Raw genomic sequence first — 16,722 nt, 5'->3', positions numbered from 1 at the left:
TTTAAATAAAAAGGAAAGTTCTATTTTTAACATATTAAAATTAAATATAACAAAATAGTTATCAAACAAGAATTATACTTACAAAATTTATATCTATTTTATCTTTTATCATAACTAAGGAAAACTATAACTATATCTATACTTCAACTTGATCAAAGAATAACCTAATTAAACAGGAAGTACATTGTAAGCAACTTTCAAAACTCTAGAATTGACAGAGACATCTCGTTGCCTGGACAGTCACTCAAAGTTCTTCTCTATCATTAAGTATCCATATTCAGCCAACAGGATAATAGTATCAAGCAGACTTACCCATGAAGCAGGACATTTCAAAGATAGTTCCACCTATACTGGCAGTTTGTCAACCACTTTCTTCTATGTCCTGCATAATATCTGGCAGACTCTTGCATGAAGCAGGAACCTCAAAGAACTGTCTCACCATCTTTAAGTAAGTACAGCAGTCATTTGTCTGTGGGTTCTGCATGCCCAGTTCTTGTAGCATAACATCAAGCAGTCCCGACAAGAGCAGTTTCTTGCCCAAATGGCAAGCATACTCTTTAAAGAGTCTCTTCAATGCTCATCTTCATCTTAAAATAATTGGTGCTGTCAGGAGCAGATGTATCTCATTTTCATGAAAAGACCTAAGTTATTAAAACATTTTGAATGCCATATTCTGAAAGTCTATGAAAGATATGAAGAATACCTATCTAGCTGAAAAAATTCTACATATCTAGAAAACCTAACCAACATGACTACAAGCCTTACTATTTTAGATGATAATCTATTAACCTCTATTTCTTAATTACACATTGCATTTTTAAATGAGATGCACAAGCACAATTCCTTAATTAAGAGAAGAAATATGCATATAAATATTGACCTTAAATTTGTATTAAAAAACCAAGATCCATACCAATACAAATCTCTATAACATATCCCTCTTTAAATGTAAACAAATATTTATGAATAATATTTGTGAATATGAGCATAGTTCTTTCCAAACTGCTTCCTGCTTTTTGTTGGGTGAAATGTTTTTAGGGTGTTCACAGCTACCTTTCTGGGGGTCTTCATCCATAAAACCCATTAGTCTGGAAGGATTCTACAGGTTCATATTCTCTGTGGAAACAAAATCAGAACATCTTTTCCAAAGCAACATATCCTCAAACCCAAATTCTGAAGTCAAGGTACCTTTATATTGGTTTATCTAAGCAGCCTGTACAATGAAACGCCTCTCTGTATTTAGCTCCTTCATAGTCGATAATTTTAAATAAAGTACAACACTATACATAATCTAGACCCTCTGTGTATTTTTCATTTTTATGTGGCTTATTTTTCTTTCTCTATTACTTTTTCTATAAGTTTACTTTGTCTCTTTAAAGACTTTGTTTTATTTTTTTAAAATCATTTACTTGTTTTTATAAATTCCTATACTCTTTTTCTTTTCTTTCCAAAGCCTATGTGCATTTTTTAAACACACTGTATCTCGTTTATAGGGCTTTTATGTCTGAATCTGTCTTATTGTGTATCTGAAATCCTTTTCTGTCCTGGAGAATTCTTAAGACGTTAAGCAACATTACTAGGACTAAGGCGGCTTTACCTTTTGGCTCTGCCCAATCCAACATGTTGGAGGTTTGTTCACTGCTTCTGAGACCCATTTTCTCTGCCCCAGATACAGGGTTGGGTAGTAGAAGGCTTGTATTACCGTTAGGCAAGTTATAGCACTTTGTTTACAAACCCCATTTAAATGCTTGGTCTCTTGAACAATCCAGAGTTTATGCTGTCAGTACAGCCCAGGAAGCAGCTTTTTCAAAACTGTGCATGTTGTTTTGTTTTGTTTTCCTTTGTTTGTATCCTACTGCTGAATCAGGAAAACCTCTCTTAAAGGAGCCATGGTATTAAGCCATGCTTAACTCTCACCTTTTATGTCTAGAATTCCTTTTAAAGCTTTGTCAAATTTTACATGGAAATGGCTAGCACACTTTGGAGTGCCATTGTATTGTAGGAGGCTGCTTGCTTCTTCCCAACAAGTCAACATCCAGAAATAACCACACAGAAACTGTATTAATTAAATCAATGCTTGACCTATTAGCTCTATCTTCTTATTGGCTACCTCTACTAATCTGTGTTTTGCCACTTGCCTGTGGCTTGCTGACAAGGTTTTGGCTTATCTTTTCCCAGCAGTAACTACATGGTGTCTCCTTTACTCTGCTTTCTTTCTTTCTCTCTCTCTCTCTCTCTCTCTCTCTCTCTCTCTCTCTCTCTGTCTGTCTCTCTCTCTCTGTCTCTCTCTCTGTCTCTCTCTCTGTCTCTCTCTGTCTCTCTCTCTCTCTCTCTGTCTCTCTCTCTCTCTCTCTCTCTCTCTCTCTATATATATATATATATATATATATATATATATATATCTGTACATCGTCACATCGTCACATCTCATATATATATGAGATGTCCAGTCTGGCTAAACTCTGTTAAGCTATTGGCCAAAACCAACTTATTTATTAACGAATAAAAGAAATACGTATACCAAAGGACTTCCCAGACCATAAAGGCATGTGTGTGGAAAAGTATCTATGCATATGTTTCTGTCTGTGTGCATTTAGGTGCACGTGTGTGTGTGTGTTTTCCCTACTGGACACTATATTCAATCACTTTGCATCCCATTTCATGCTGTTTATCAACTTGGTCTCTTGAATTTATTCTTATTGAGTTCTCAGATTTGAAATTAACTCCTTCAAGCAACCTTTCTAAATGTGTTGTGCATTATTACTATTATCTTAAAAATAATAGAAATAATATTAAATAATTTATATTTGTTGAAAAATGTGATATAACAGGTATAACACTTAAAGAAGTATTAGAACCTGATAAGTCCTCAGAAATGGTCCTGATGTTTCATTGAATTTATGTTTTAATTTAACACAGACTTGAGACACATGATTTGATTTTATATTTACAGAAAGAGTATCAGCTATTTACTTACTTATCAAAATATTTAAAGATGAATGAAGTATATGTTAAAAGTCTCAAAATTTTACTTTTATAAAATTACTTAGTAATGTAGCCATTTATTGATTTCTCCTTTTAATTAATAATTACTATTCTGAGCACTTAGTATCTGAGCATTATATTGTATACAATGTCCTACTCCCATAATATTCCACAGGCTTTTGCTTATCAATTTTTTTTCTGATACCTGTCTTTTTTCTTCTTTCTTTTGTGTCATTAATTTCTATTTATTTATTTATTTATTAATAATTTCCACCTCCTCCCATTCTCCCATTTCCCTCCCACTACCCCCCTCTCCCTCCCCCTCGCTCTCCAGTCCTAAGAGAAGTCAAGGTACCCTGCCCTGTGGAAGGTCCAAGGCCCTCCCCATTCCATCCAGGTCAACGAAGGTGTGCATCCAAACAGATTAGGCTCCCAAAAAGCCAGTAAATGCAGTAGAATCCAAATCCGAAGTCATTATCATTGACTTCTCAGTCCGCCCTCATTGTCAGCAACATTCAGAGTGTGATTTGATCATATGTTCAGTCCCGTTCCAGCTGGCCTTGGTGAGCTCCTATTAGAACCGTCCCACCGCCTCTGTGGGCTGATGCACCCCTCGTGGTCCTGACTTCCTGGCTCATGTTCTCCCTCCTTCTGCTCTTCATCTGAGTCTTGGGAGCTCAGTCCAGTGCTCCCAGGTGGGTCTCTATCTCTATCTTCGTCCATCACCAGATGAAGGTTCTTTATCAATGGCTTTATCAATCAGCCCCCCATTTCAGCCACATTCAGAGAGTCCAGTTTGGTCACATGCTTATTCAGTCCTGGTCCAGCTGGATTTGGTGAGCTCTCATTAGAGCAGGCACACTGTTTCAGTGGGTGGACCAACCCCTCGCGGTCCAGACTTCCTTTCTCATCTCCCTCCTTCTGCTCTTCAACTGGACCTTGGGAGCTCAGTCTGTTACTCTGATGAGGGACTTTGTCTCTATCTCCATCTGTCGACAGACGAAGATTCTATGGTGATATTCGAGATAATCATCAGTGTGTTCGTGGGGCAAGGTCAATTCAGGCACCCTCTACTCTGCTGCCCAAGGACATAGCTGGGGACATCCCCGTGGACACCTGGGATTCCCTCTAGAGCCAAGTCTCGTGTCAACCCTAAAATGACTCCCTTATTGTAGATAATTTCTTCCCTGCTCCTATACCTGCCCTTCCGCCATCTCCACCCTCCCACGCTCACAACCTCTCTCCAGTATTTCCCTTCTCCATTTTCTCTCCCCTTTTCCCCTTCCCCCAAGTCCACTCCCACCCCTACCCACACCCCCATGCTCCCAACTGTCATTAAGACAAAAAGGCATCCTACTGAATGGGAGAGGATCTTCACCAACCCCACATCAGACAAAGGTCTGATCTTCAAAATATATAAAGAAACTGGACATGAAAATTCTAATTAATCCAATTAAAACTGGGGTACTGAACTGAAAAGAGAATTCTCAGCAAAGTTCAAATGGCCAAAAGACACTTAAGGTCATGCTCAATCTCCTTAGTGATCAGGGAAATGCAAACCAAAAGAACTTTGAGATACCATCATACACATATCAGAATGGCTAAAATTAAAAACATCAATGATAGCCTATGCTGGAGAGGATGTGGAGTAACGGGAACACTCTTCCATTGCTAGTGGAAATGCAAACTTGTGCAACCACTTTGGAAATCTGTGTTGTGGTTTCTCAGGAAATTGGGAATCAATCAACCTCAGGATCCAGCAATACCACTCTTGGGGACATACCCAAGAGATGCCCAATCATACTACTAAAGCATTTCTTCAACTATGTTCATAGCAGCATTATTTGTAATTGCCAGGTCCTGGAAACAACTTAGATGCCCCTCAATGGAAGAATGGATAAAGAAAGTGTGGAACACATACACATTAGAGTACTACTCAGTGGTAATACACAATGATATTTTGAATTTTGCATGCAAATGGATGGAAATAGAAAACACTATCCGGAGTAAGATAACCCAGACCAAAAAAAGATGAATATGGTTTGGACTCACTCACTAGTGGACTCTAGCCATAAATAAAGGACATTAAGCCTAGAGAAGCCAAATAACAAGGTGACCCCAAAGAAAAACATATATAGATCCTCTTGGAAATTGGAAGCAAAGAAGATTGCTGGGCAAAAGTTGATACATGTCTTATTTTCCTCATTGTGTCATATTCCATGTCAGGGTGGAAACCTCTGTTGGGTCTTCCCAGGCTTATTTGTCAGTGATTTGAGGAGAACATGAGGATTAAGAAATGGCAGGTAGAAAAAAAAAAGAGATACAAGAGAAAAGAAAATGACACAGAATTGAGTTGGGGTGGTCATCTAGTAAGTTCTTTAATTCACCCATCCTTTATTTCTCAAAAGCTTTAAATACCCCATGCAAAAAGGAGGAGAAATACTAAAGATTTCTTTATCATTATCATGATACAAGGAATAAACAAAATAATCACTTTCTCAATACCAATACCCAAAGCATCAAGTAACTACATACTAGGTCAAACATTTATCGCAACTTTGAAAGAGCAAGAATAGACCTGAACTCTCTGACTTTGGTCAAGGTGGGACAGATCTACATCTGTGGGCTTCCACAATTATACTTGGTTCTGTTTTATGCATAATATATTTCCTATGAACCAAAGAATGTCTGTTATTTCCATTGAAAGTTCATAAAGCATTTCAAAGTCATTATCATTATTTTATTTCTAACCTATTGATAATGGACCAACATTAACAAATGTCATTAATAGCTACTACATAATTTAAAAATTTTATATATCATATAAATGAACTTTATCTATTTACAACAGTCTTATTCACAATATCAAAATTATGAAAATCTCAGAATAAATTCAGCAAGAGATTCAAGTACTTGTAAGTTAGCATTTATAAATACCAGTATAATATTTCAAACCACATATTGAATAAACCCTTAAGTCCAATTACATTTTTAGTGGTTTAAGCACAATTTTATATGAAAAACTTCTGCCAAGTAAATACAACAATATTTCAGAAGTAAGATGTTTTTCTCTTTTACCTTATAACAATGACTTTGGATAACTCCTGCCTGAGAATTATCTTTAAGACACTTAAGAGAGAAACTTCAAGTGCCCTTCTTCAGAAAACTTCAGAGAGTTCACTGATTTCAAAAGTTCAATATATCTAGGAATATTACACTTATTTTATACTTTTTACTTATGTCACAGACAATAAGTTTTGAAGCATACTGGCATTAATTTATATGTTCCTAATAACAGTAAGTCATGCATATATTAAATGTTTATAATGATATATAAGTGCCATTTTCCTATGTAGCTTCCATCCTCAGATTTTCTTTAAATGGTTTCATGGCAACTCATACAGCATGCATTTTGATATGAAGTAGTTGACTTCTCAATTTCTGAAATAAACTAACACCCGCTTGCCTAATGCTGCACGTTGATTTATCTTAAAATAAATTACAGAAAGTGAAACAACTTATCCTGAATTAAAAATATATTTGCATAAGACAGAATGTACAAATTCCCCCATTTTTATTCAGTGTTATTATTCAATGATAGCTATTCCTTAATTAGATACTTACTATCCTTTGAAACAAATCCAGCAGTGGCATTAAAATGCAATAAGAATTCTTTAGCTCTGCTAAATAGAGGGCTCAGAGCAGCCTGGTCACAAATAATGGGTCCTAGGTCATGTGGGGCTAAGGACAGTTTGGTTACATGTGGGTCCCATGACAGGCAGCACACGATTCCAAGAGAAGGCATAAGCTGTCACCACCAAGGGAGGGACAATGTCCAAAAGGAAGTACCTGACCTTCGAACCATTAGATAAAATTAGATAAGATCACCAGAAGTCCCTGAGCCCTGTACTCATCTTTTTCCTTTTTTTCCATAACACATAGACAAATGTCAGCCAATTAGGGTCCTGAACCCTAGAATTTCCCTCAACCCAACATGTACTATTCTAAAAAATCCTATCTAAACTGGACTTGGCACTCTCTGCTCTCAACTTCTGTGTCAGATGGACTGAGAGTCCAAGTTTGAGCTTGAAAAAAGGCTCTTTGCTTTTGCGTATGAGTTGGGACTGCTTGGTGGTTTTTGGGAGACCCCACAATCTGAGCATTACTCTAACCAGACAAAACATAGATCTTGTATGTTAATCATACAACCATGTGCAGAAAATCAAAAATGTGAAAGTTTTTTCCAGTCTGAAGTTTTAAATCATTGTTAAAGTAGTAAGCTTTATATATATTTCCTTCAAAATGCAATTTTGATCTACACTGACTTCTGAATTCACTTTGATTCTTTCTTCACATTCTTTTTTATTAGAATTCACTTTCTTTTTTCAAAATCTATAACTAAAACTATTTTTGCTCAAGTGGTATCTTAGACTTGGAAGCAAACCTGTTACCTCAAGGGTACAACACGATCTGTCATAGATGCAGGATTTACCACTTTCTTGTGTTAAATTTTAATGTTTTATTTATATAAATTTCAGAATATTTTATGTTACATAATTGGCCTGTTATAGTTTCAGTGGGTTCTTTTATTATTATAAAGCATTTCTTATTGTCTCTTGTAGGTTTTTATTCACCAAATTCTATTCTACCTATTTTAACCTGACAGCTACAAGAGCTACAGGAACTTCAGTGAAGGTAAGAAGTTACTAAAATAGCAGAAGCTTGATTTTTTTCACAGTGCCTGTGCCTCAGAATCCAGGATATTCAGTTTCCATCCCACTTTTTTTCGAGTTATGTTTTATTTTGCCAAAAACATGGGTTGATGTCAGAAATATGTCTTTAGAATGCAGGATAGAAGTTAATCTTTTCTTTTATTTTTTCTTCATATGTTTATGAAATAAATTTACACCATGTTGATTTTATCGTTTATTATTTGATAACTTTTAAAATTTATTTCTCTCTCATAAAATATATCCTTTCCACAGCTTCCTACCCTCCCCTCCTTCCTGGATCCTCATATTTCTTCTCTCCCACACTCACTGCTACCCTATTTCCCTTTACAAAATATCAGCCTCCCAGTGATATCAAACAAATACAAAATATAGCATAACAAGGTGAATAAGACTAGACATAAACCCTCATCTCAAGTCTGAATGAGGCAATCTAGTAGGAGAAAAAGGGTACTGGGAACAGTCAAAAGTGTCAGAGATACTCCCACTCCCATAATTATGAGCTCAAAAAAAATAAAAAATAAAATAAGAAAAAAACCCTAAGCTAAACAATCACAGCATGTATGCAGAGGATCTAGCAGCAGATCCAAATAGGCTGTGGTTGTCATTTAGTCTCTGTGAGTTAAGCCCTCATTAGCTTTGCTTATTTGATTCTATTGGCTGTGTTCTTCTGGTCACCTTAACCACTCTGGTCCCTACATCCCCCCTCCTTCTTCTGAAAAGTTTCCTAAGCTCCAGCTAATGTTTAGCTATAGGTTATAGATTTGCTACCATCAGCTAATAGAAGATGCCTCTCTGAAGATGTTTAGTCAAGGCACCAATAAATGAGTATAGCAGATTATCACTAATGTCATTAGGAATCAATCATATTTTACCAGTTATGTTTGGTACTCTCCTATGTCTCTGAACCATCCAACTTCCAGTTTCTGGCTGTCCATGCACTGTTGGACATAAGCTCGATCTTGTGTCATTGGTCTCAAGTTAGATCAGTCATTGGTTGGTTGAACACTGCCATGAGCTCTTAGCCACTATAGTCTTCCTACATCTTTCAAGCAGGACAGGTTATGGGACAAACTTTTTAGGTGAGGGTTTCTGTTTTAGTCCCACCACGGGGATCCTATCCTGGTTACAGAAGATGGACAGTTGAGACTCCATAGCCTCCATTACCTGATGTTTTTATTAGAGTCACCCTCATTGGTTGCAGAAAGTCTTCATTGCACTAGGTTTCCACATTGCTCTCTAAACGCCTACCTATTCTAGTTAACTCTCCCTGTACTATCTCCTTCCCCTAACTGATCTCTTCTTTTCCCATCCCTACAAAATTCAGTCTCCTGTCAAAATCTATTTACCCTTCCCAGGGAGTCTATGCATGATATGAGATAGTCCCATGTATGATGTGAATATGTTATATATGTATATATATATATATATATTTAATATAAAATAAAGATTAATATAAATAATGTAAAATAATAGAAATGGGTTAATTTAAGTTATAGAAATTTTTTTAATAATAATAATCCCGAGCTAACAGGTAAGGAAGTATATAGTTGAATAAGTTTCTGTGTACTTATACAGGTCTGAAAAGTCACTTAATGAAGGCACAGCCCCCTATTACACATGTATCAACCCTTGAACTCTTCTTGTTATTTATTCTCCTTGTGCCTTTGGATTGTAGAATGACTATCCTTTATTTTAAGCGAATATTCACTTATAAGTGAGTACATACCAAAAAGACAAATTGTCTTTCTGGATCTGGAATACCTAACTCAGGATGTACTTTTTTATTCTAATCCACTTTTCTATAAATGTCATATACTTTTTTTTTAAAACAGCTCAATAATATTCCATTATGTAAACATACCACATTTCATTAATTATTCATTTTTTGACTTAGAGACATCTAGATTGTATCTAGTTTCTGGATATTATTAATAAAGACTCTATGAGCATATCTGAGCAAGTGTCGCTGTGGTAGGTTAGAACATCTTTTGGGTATATTCCCAAGAGTGTTATATCTGGATCTTAAGGCATATTAAAAATTTTCTGAGAAATCTCTGTATTTTCTGAGAAACCCCCATAATGATTTCTTTCTGGTTGTAGCGTGGAAGTCATTCTAATCCTCTAGGATATTATGAGGTCTCAAGTGTAAGGTCATTTAATCAATTGTCTTTTTTTTCCCAAAGTTGGCAATGTAGTTTCCCCTTTCTTGTATTTCACCATCATTTCTCCTTTTCCCTAGACTGCTTATTTTCCCTCTAGCCCCAATGAGAGAAGGCTCTGATTCTGAAGGTCTCTTATGATGAAGGTAAGCTTCAACAGGTTTATTTCAATTTTGATTTTCTCCATATCGAAGTAAAGGACTTAAATTTATACCTGAAATTTTTAGCAACCCCACACTTTTCATTGAACAAAACCACAGAGAATTCACAAGTTCTAGCTGTGTTGAAGCAGTCTTCTACCCTTTGACTAATGCAGGATATGATAAACTTACTTGAAAACAGCCTACGTTTTCTTTCCTTCAATTCCTATTCTATATTTTAAATCCTATGTGATAGTCGTCCAATAGAGATTCTAATTTGTCCTCACACATTTCAGTGTTTTGATCTACATTTCTTTCTGAAACTTTATACTTCCTTGTGGGAGAATGTTTCTGATTCTCTTAGTGAAGTTGAAAGTATTTCTTTTATGTGTGTGATTTGGTTATTAGTGAATTTTGTTAATTTGTGCTTTATTTATTGTAAAAAATGTGTCTATTGCTATTTTATTTTATCTTGATTTCTTTAATGCAGAATATTCTAAAAATCAAATATCAAAAGAATTGTACTTAACAATTCTATCTTAGAGTAAATGGGAAATGAAAAGAATTATGGTAGCACATTCAAATGTGTGCCAGAACTTAGAAACAGAGAAGGGAAAAATGTGAAAGGGTTAGTGGAAAGTGCATGTCTTTGAAACATTTCCCAAGTGCATGACTAAGTTTGTTGGTTTCCTGGGGGTAGCATTGTTGTTGAATTCTAACTTTAATCCATGGTGATCTGACAAGACACAGGTGGTTACTAATATTTTTTTGTATCTGTGGAAGTTTGCTTTGTTACCAAGTATGTGGTCAATTTTTGAGAAGGTTCCATGGGCAGCAGAGAAGAAGGTATATTCTTTCCTTTTTGGGTGGAATGTTCTATAGATATCTGTTAAGTCTATTTGATTCATTACCTCTAGTAATTCTCTTATTTCTCTGTTGAGTTTCTGTTTGATTGACCTGTCCATTGGTGAGAGAGATGTGTTGAAGTCTCCTACTATTAGTGTGTGTGGTTTGATGACTGCCTTGAGTTCTAAAAGTTTTTCTTTTACATAAGTGGGTGCTTTTATATTAGGGGCATAGATATTCAGGACTGAGACTTCCTTCTGATTAATTGCTCCTGTTATGAGTATAAAATGTCCATCTCCATCTCTTCTGATTATTTTAGCTTGAAGTAAATTTTGTTAGATATTAGAATGGCCACACCAGCTTGTTTCTTAGGTCTGTTTGCTTGGAAAACCTTTTCCCAGCCCTTTACTCTGAGTAGATGTCTATCTTTGTGGTTGAGGTGTGTTTCTTGTAAACAGCAGAATGTTGGATCCTGTTTTCGTATCCAATCTCTTATTCTATGCCTTTTTATAGGTGAGTTGAGTCCATTAATATTAAGTGATATTAATGACCAGTGGTTGTTGATTCCGGTTATTATTTTTTTTCTGTGTGTGTAGTAGAGTTTTTGTGTTTCTCTTCTTTGAGTTGTGGTTGTGAAGGGTCGCTAGATGTCTGGGTTATTGTAGGTAGTGATGGCAATGTTGGATTTCTTGGGTTGTGATTTTCCTTCTATTACTTTCTGTAAGGCTGGAGGATTTGTGGCTATGAATTGTTTAAATTTATTTTTATCCTGGAATATTTTGTTTTCTCTGTTAATAGTGAATGATAGCTTGGCTGGGTATAGTAGTCTGGGTTTGCATCCATGGTCTCTTAGTTTCTGTAGTACCTCTATCCAGGATCTTCTGGTTTTCATGGTTTCAATAGAGAAGTCTGGTGTAAGCATGATAGGTTTACCTTTATAAGTCACTTGACCTTTTTCCTTTGCAGCTCTTAATATTCTTTCTTTAATCTGTATGTTTTGTGTTTTGATTATTATATGGTGAGGGGATTTTTTTTTTTTGATCCAGTCTATTCGGTGTTCTGTATGCTTCTTGAACCTTCATAGGAATATCGTTCTTTAGATTGGGAAAGTTTTCTTCTATAATTTTGTTGAATATATTTTCTGGGCCTTTGATCTGCAGTTCTTCTCCTTCTTCAATCCCTATTATTCTTAGATTTGATTTTTTTTATTGTGTCCCAGATTTTCTGAATGTTTTGTGAAGAGAATTTGTTGAATTTGCCGTTTTCTTTGACCACAGCATTTATTTTCTCTATGGTATCTTCAGAATTTGAGATTCGTTCTTCTATCTCTTGTATTCTATTGGTTATGCTTGATTCTGTAGTCTCTGTTCGTTTACCTAGGTTTTCCATATCCAGCCAGTTCTTGGTTTGTGTTTTCTTCATTGCCACCATTTCAGTTTTCAATTCTTGAACTGTTTCCTTTACCTGTTTGATTGTTTTTTCTTGGTTTCTCAGGGTATCATTCATGGATTTACTTATTTCTTCAAACTTTTTGTTATATTTCTCATCCATTTCTATACTCATTTCTTCAAACATTTTGTTATATTTCTCATCCAATTCTTTAAGGGAGTTATTCATATCCTGTTTAAGGGACTCTATGGCTTTCATAATGGCACTTTTTTCCACTTCTTTTGGGTTAAGGTGTTCAATTCCTTCTATTGTAGGGTCGTTGGGATCTGGTGTTTTCATGTTGTTTTTCAGATTGTTGGATGAGGTCTTGCCTTGGCATCTGCCCATCTCTTACTTCACATGCTCTCTATTGGAGCTTCTGGTACTGGGTCAGGTTCCCTTGGTGGGCAGGGACTTCACTGACAGAATGCCCACCTTTCCTTAGGCAGGCTATTGAAGCACAGGCACTCCCTCTTTACGGGAAGCGCCTAAAGTCCAGGCCCAGCTCGCAAGGCAGCTGAGCTGGGGAAATTTTATGGCCCCAGCGGGGAAGGGAGAAATATAGGAGTTTTTACCTGGATGGAAGCTGGGATGGCAGGCAAGAGAGCTTAACAGGGTGGAGCCAGCACTGCAGGGTGACCTGGTAGTCTATGGGGTCGGGGAAAGTCCGAGCTCCTCCTCGCCGGGACCCTGCCACCGGCCAGAAGCAAACTCACCCCTCTGATGGCCCTCTGCTAGAAGTCAGGGTCCCTTGCTGGTCAGTAATGTCACTGAGCTGACACCAGGTCCATCTGTCCTCAGGGAGGCCTTTAAGACCCAGGAACTGCCTCCTGCTGGGATTCACCTACAACCCAGGCCCAGAGCGCAAGGAAACTGAGCTGGGGAAATTTTACGGCCCCAGGGGGAAGGGAGAAATATAGGAATTTGTACCTGGATGGAATCTGGGATGACAGGCGGGAGAGCTTAACAGGGTGGCGCCAGCACTGCAGGGTGACCTGTGAGTCTATGGGGTTGGGGAAAGTCCAACCTCCTCCTCACCGGGCCTCTGCCGCAGGCCCGAATCAAACTCACCCCTCCGATGGCATTCTGGATGGAAGCTGGGATCCACAAGGATAGTTTTATGTGGCAATTATTCTAACAAAATTTAGTGACACTTATGGTGAGAAATTCATAGCAGATTTTATTTCCCATCCAAATTGAATAATTCATTTGCTTTTGACTACCACTTATTAGTGCATGTAACTTGAAAATTTATTGTAAATCCCATAATGATTATTTATTTTTATTAAAAAGGCATGTTCTTGGGCTGGTTTATATAAAATATGCATATAATCTGTTTCTCCTACCCCACTCCTCCTACTTTTCCTCCTTCACCTGGTTCCTTCTCTTCTTCTTTCCCTGCTCCTGTTCTTTTCCTTCTCTTTCTCCTTTCTTTTCCTCTTCTCTTTTTTCAGATTATATAAGTTGTTAGTTTTATGACTCTCTATAAGTAATCGACTTTCTATGACATTCACTTTCACTCATGTTTCTTCACTTTAAACTTTCAATTTGTCCTTCTCACTTCATTATTGTATTCTTATTGTGGAAACACAATTAATTCAAATATCTTTCTCTTTTTTGAATATTCAGAAGTAAAAATTTTCCCTCTGAGCATTGTCTTAGAAATAGCTTGTCATTTTTAATTTTTTTCATTTACATTTCCCTGATTTTTTATGTTTACTCTAGGTTATATAGTCATATCTAAATATTCAGAGCTAGGATCTATAAATAAGAGAGATCAGTATGTATTTTTATTTCTGTTTCTGGAATATCTCACTAGATATAATATTTTCTGGTTCCATCCATTTATCTACAGATTTTATTTTTCTTTAAAGCTAAAAGGAATTCCATTAGACCACAATTTCATTATCCCCTCATTGTTGAAAGATATTTAAGCCTTTTCCATTTCCTAGCTATTGTTACAACAAACAGAGCTGAACATTCTTAGTAGTAACTAAGTTCTTTTCATCTGTACTATTTTACCATGCTAATTTTTCATGAATATACTAATGTTTCCAATTTTTAAGTCAGTGAAACCATTGCTGTCACAATAAGTGTGGTTTTAGAGTTGCTTTTTATAAAGAGATTCAGAAATCTTCATCTCTCCATTTTACAAGTTATTTGTAGAGACAAGTAACTATATTAATCATGTTTGTGTAATTATTTAAGAGGATTTCATGTACTTTTGTTACTGTGAAGGCCCTACCCAAAGATGAAGCAAATTACAGTGTTTTCCAGGTGAATTTCATAATATTAATTACATTTAGGTAATATATATTTTAAATTCTTTCCATGAAACTGCATTATGAATAAAATATCTCTGTATGCTGCAGCCTACATTATATTCTGAAATTGGATAATTACTAGGCATACATTTAAAAGCTGCAATTAGGTTAAAAATGCTCAGTGTGGCTTTAACTTTGAAAGTGAAACATGTAATTTTCACTATTTAACCATCTAATTTTTGATACTTAGCATCCATTTATAAAAAGTAAAGCACTGGCATAGTATTAATATCTCCCTATATATTTGAGCTAAAGTCTCTTGACTTGAATTTTAACTGATAAATTGTATGCAGGTTTTTTTTTTTTCTGTTCTGCTAGGTTGCTCCAAAATACTCACACGGAGACTTCCTATTGATGATGAAAGAACTGTATACAGCTTAGGCTTGTTTGTAACTAGCTCTTATGACTTTAACACATACTTTTTATTGATTTGTGTTCTACCATGAGTTTTATTTCTAGCCCATTTTAGTGTCCAACTGGCTCTACATCTGGGTGGCTTCTCTGTTCTTCCCAGAATTCTCTTTGACTCAAAAATCCTACATAGCTATTGGTCATTTACCTTTTCCTTAAACTAATTCAAGTGACACTTCTTCACAGTGTATAAAACAATTAATCCATAACATAAAATTATATCACAATTATATTCTTTAAGAATAACATAATAATTGTTTCCTCATCAGTTGTATTAGAAAACTTCCTTGAAGATACAGCAATGCATTATGTATAACAAAGGGAATAGTTAAAAATGGAAGTTATAAAATGATCCCACACTGGCTCAGAATTGATTATAATAAAGGGTTCTTTATTTAGGGGTAGATTTATATATCACAGTCCTGTTCATGAATAGTGAACAGGATTCAAATCAAGAAGATGGGAGAGAGAGAGTGAGAATATGCTTTATATTGGCATTTATAATATAAGAAGTCATGCCAAGTGGGCTGGTATCTTAAAGGATACTTGCTGAAGAAGAAGTTCTTATAGCACCTTCTCCTTTTTTTAAATAAACAAGTTCTAAGCCTAACACAAAACTATACACAATATCAGAAAATATCAAGTAAGAAATATTAGAATTACAAACAACATAAACAATATTAAGCAAGGAACATATGCTAAACATTTCAATAGCTATTCTATCCTAAGGAGTCCAAGTCTTATATTAGAAATGACTTGGCAAAATCATAAGAGGAAAGTAACTATGACTATCTAACCTTTAACACCATTGAAGGCCTGAGAAGGGATACAATAGTACTTGAGTAGGCAGGAAATATAATCAAGCTGCTTCCAAAATGCACAGTATATGACAGATATAACTGGCTATGTGAGCAATTATTAAAAGTCTCATTTACAATGTTGAAGCAACAAAATTTGACAGACAATTTTCCAAGGCAGGAAAATTTTCAGAACTGTCTTACCTTATCTTGACAAGGTTTGGCAGTCCTTTTTCCTGTATTCTGCTTGTTCTGTCTAAACATGGTTATTTTGTCAGTGGTCAAGGCATGAAAATTTCTTTGCTTAAAGGCAAGTTTTGTCAAGAAGAAAACAAACTCCATGAGGAGTGTATTTTGTGCTTAACATTCTTTTGGGAATAGATTGGTGCTTCCAGGAGCAATCATGACTTTTGCCAGCAGAAACCTAAGTTATTTAAATGTCATGTTCTACAGTTCTTTGAAGTGGTTGAAGATTGCCTATCTATGTAGACTATAGTCTCTATGTAACTAAACCCAGAGGCTCATGGCCGCTGTTCACACACTGTGTTGGAGTTCTGGATGTTGGTTTCAGGCTCAAACTTTTATTAAATAAACCCCTGCTTGTTTGCATTGAATGTTGGTTCTGTATTGGTCTTGTTTGGGGGTCTCTTAATATGGGCACAACCTTTTATGGCTTTTCCAGGATTTCCTGCAACCCCCAGATCCCAGACTGAGGGGTTTCTGATTTGTCTGTAATTCTCTTTGTGTCTGTTTCTTTGTGTGCTTGTACTTTGCATTTTGTGGCATGCCAAATCTGTATTGTGACTCAGTAATGGTCAGAGCAGAGGCACTGGAGTTCTGTAAACAAGGGGATCCAGAGACATTTTAAACCCTGCTAGAGAAGACAGAGAACCCCAAGT

Source organism: Myodes glareolus, chromosome 6 (genome assembly GCF_982192425.1).
Source record: "Myodes glareolus chromosome 6, mMyoGla1.1, whole genome shotgun sequence".
NCBI lineage: Eukaryota > Metazoa > Chordata > Mammalia > Rodentia > Cricetidae > Myodes > Myodes glareolus.
Note: the sequence above shows the minus strand (reverse complement) of the source record.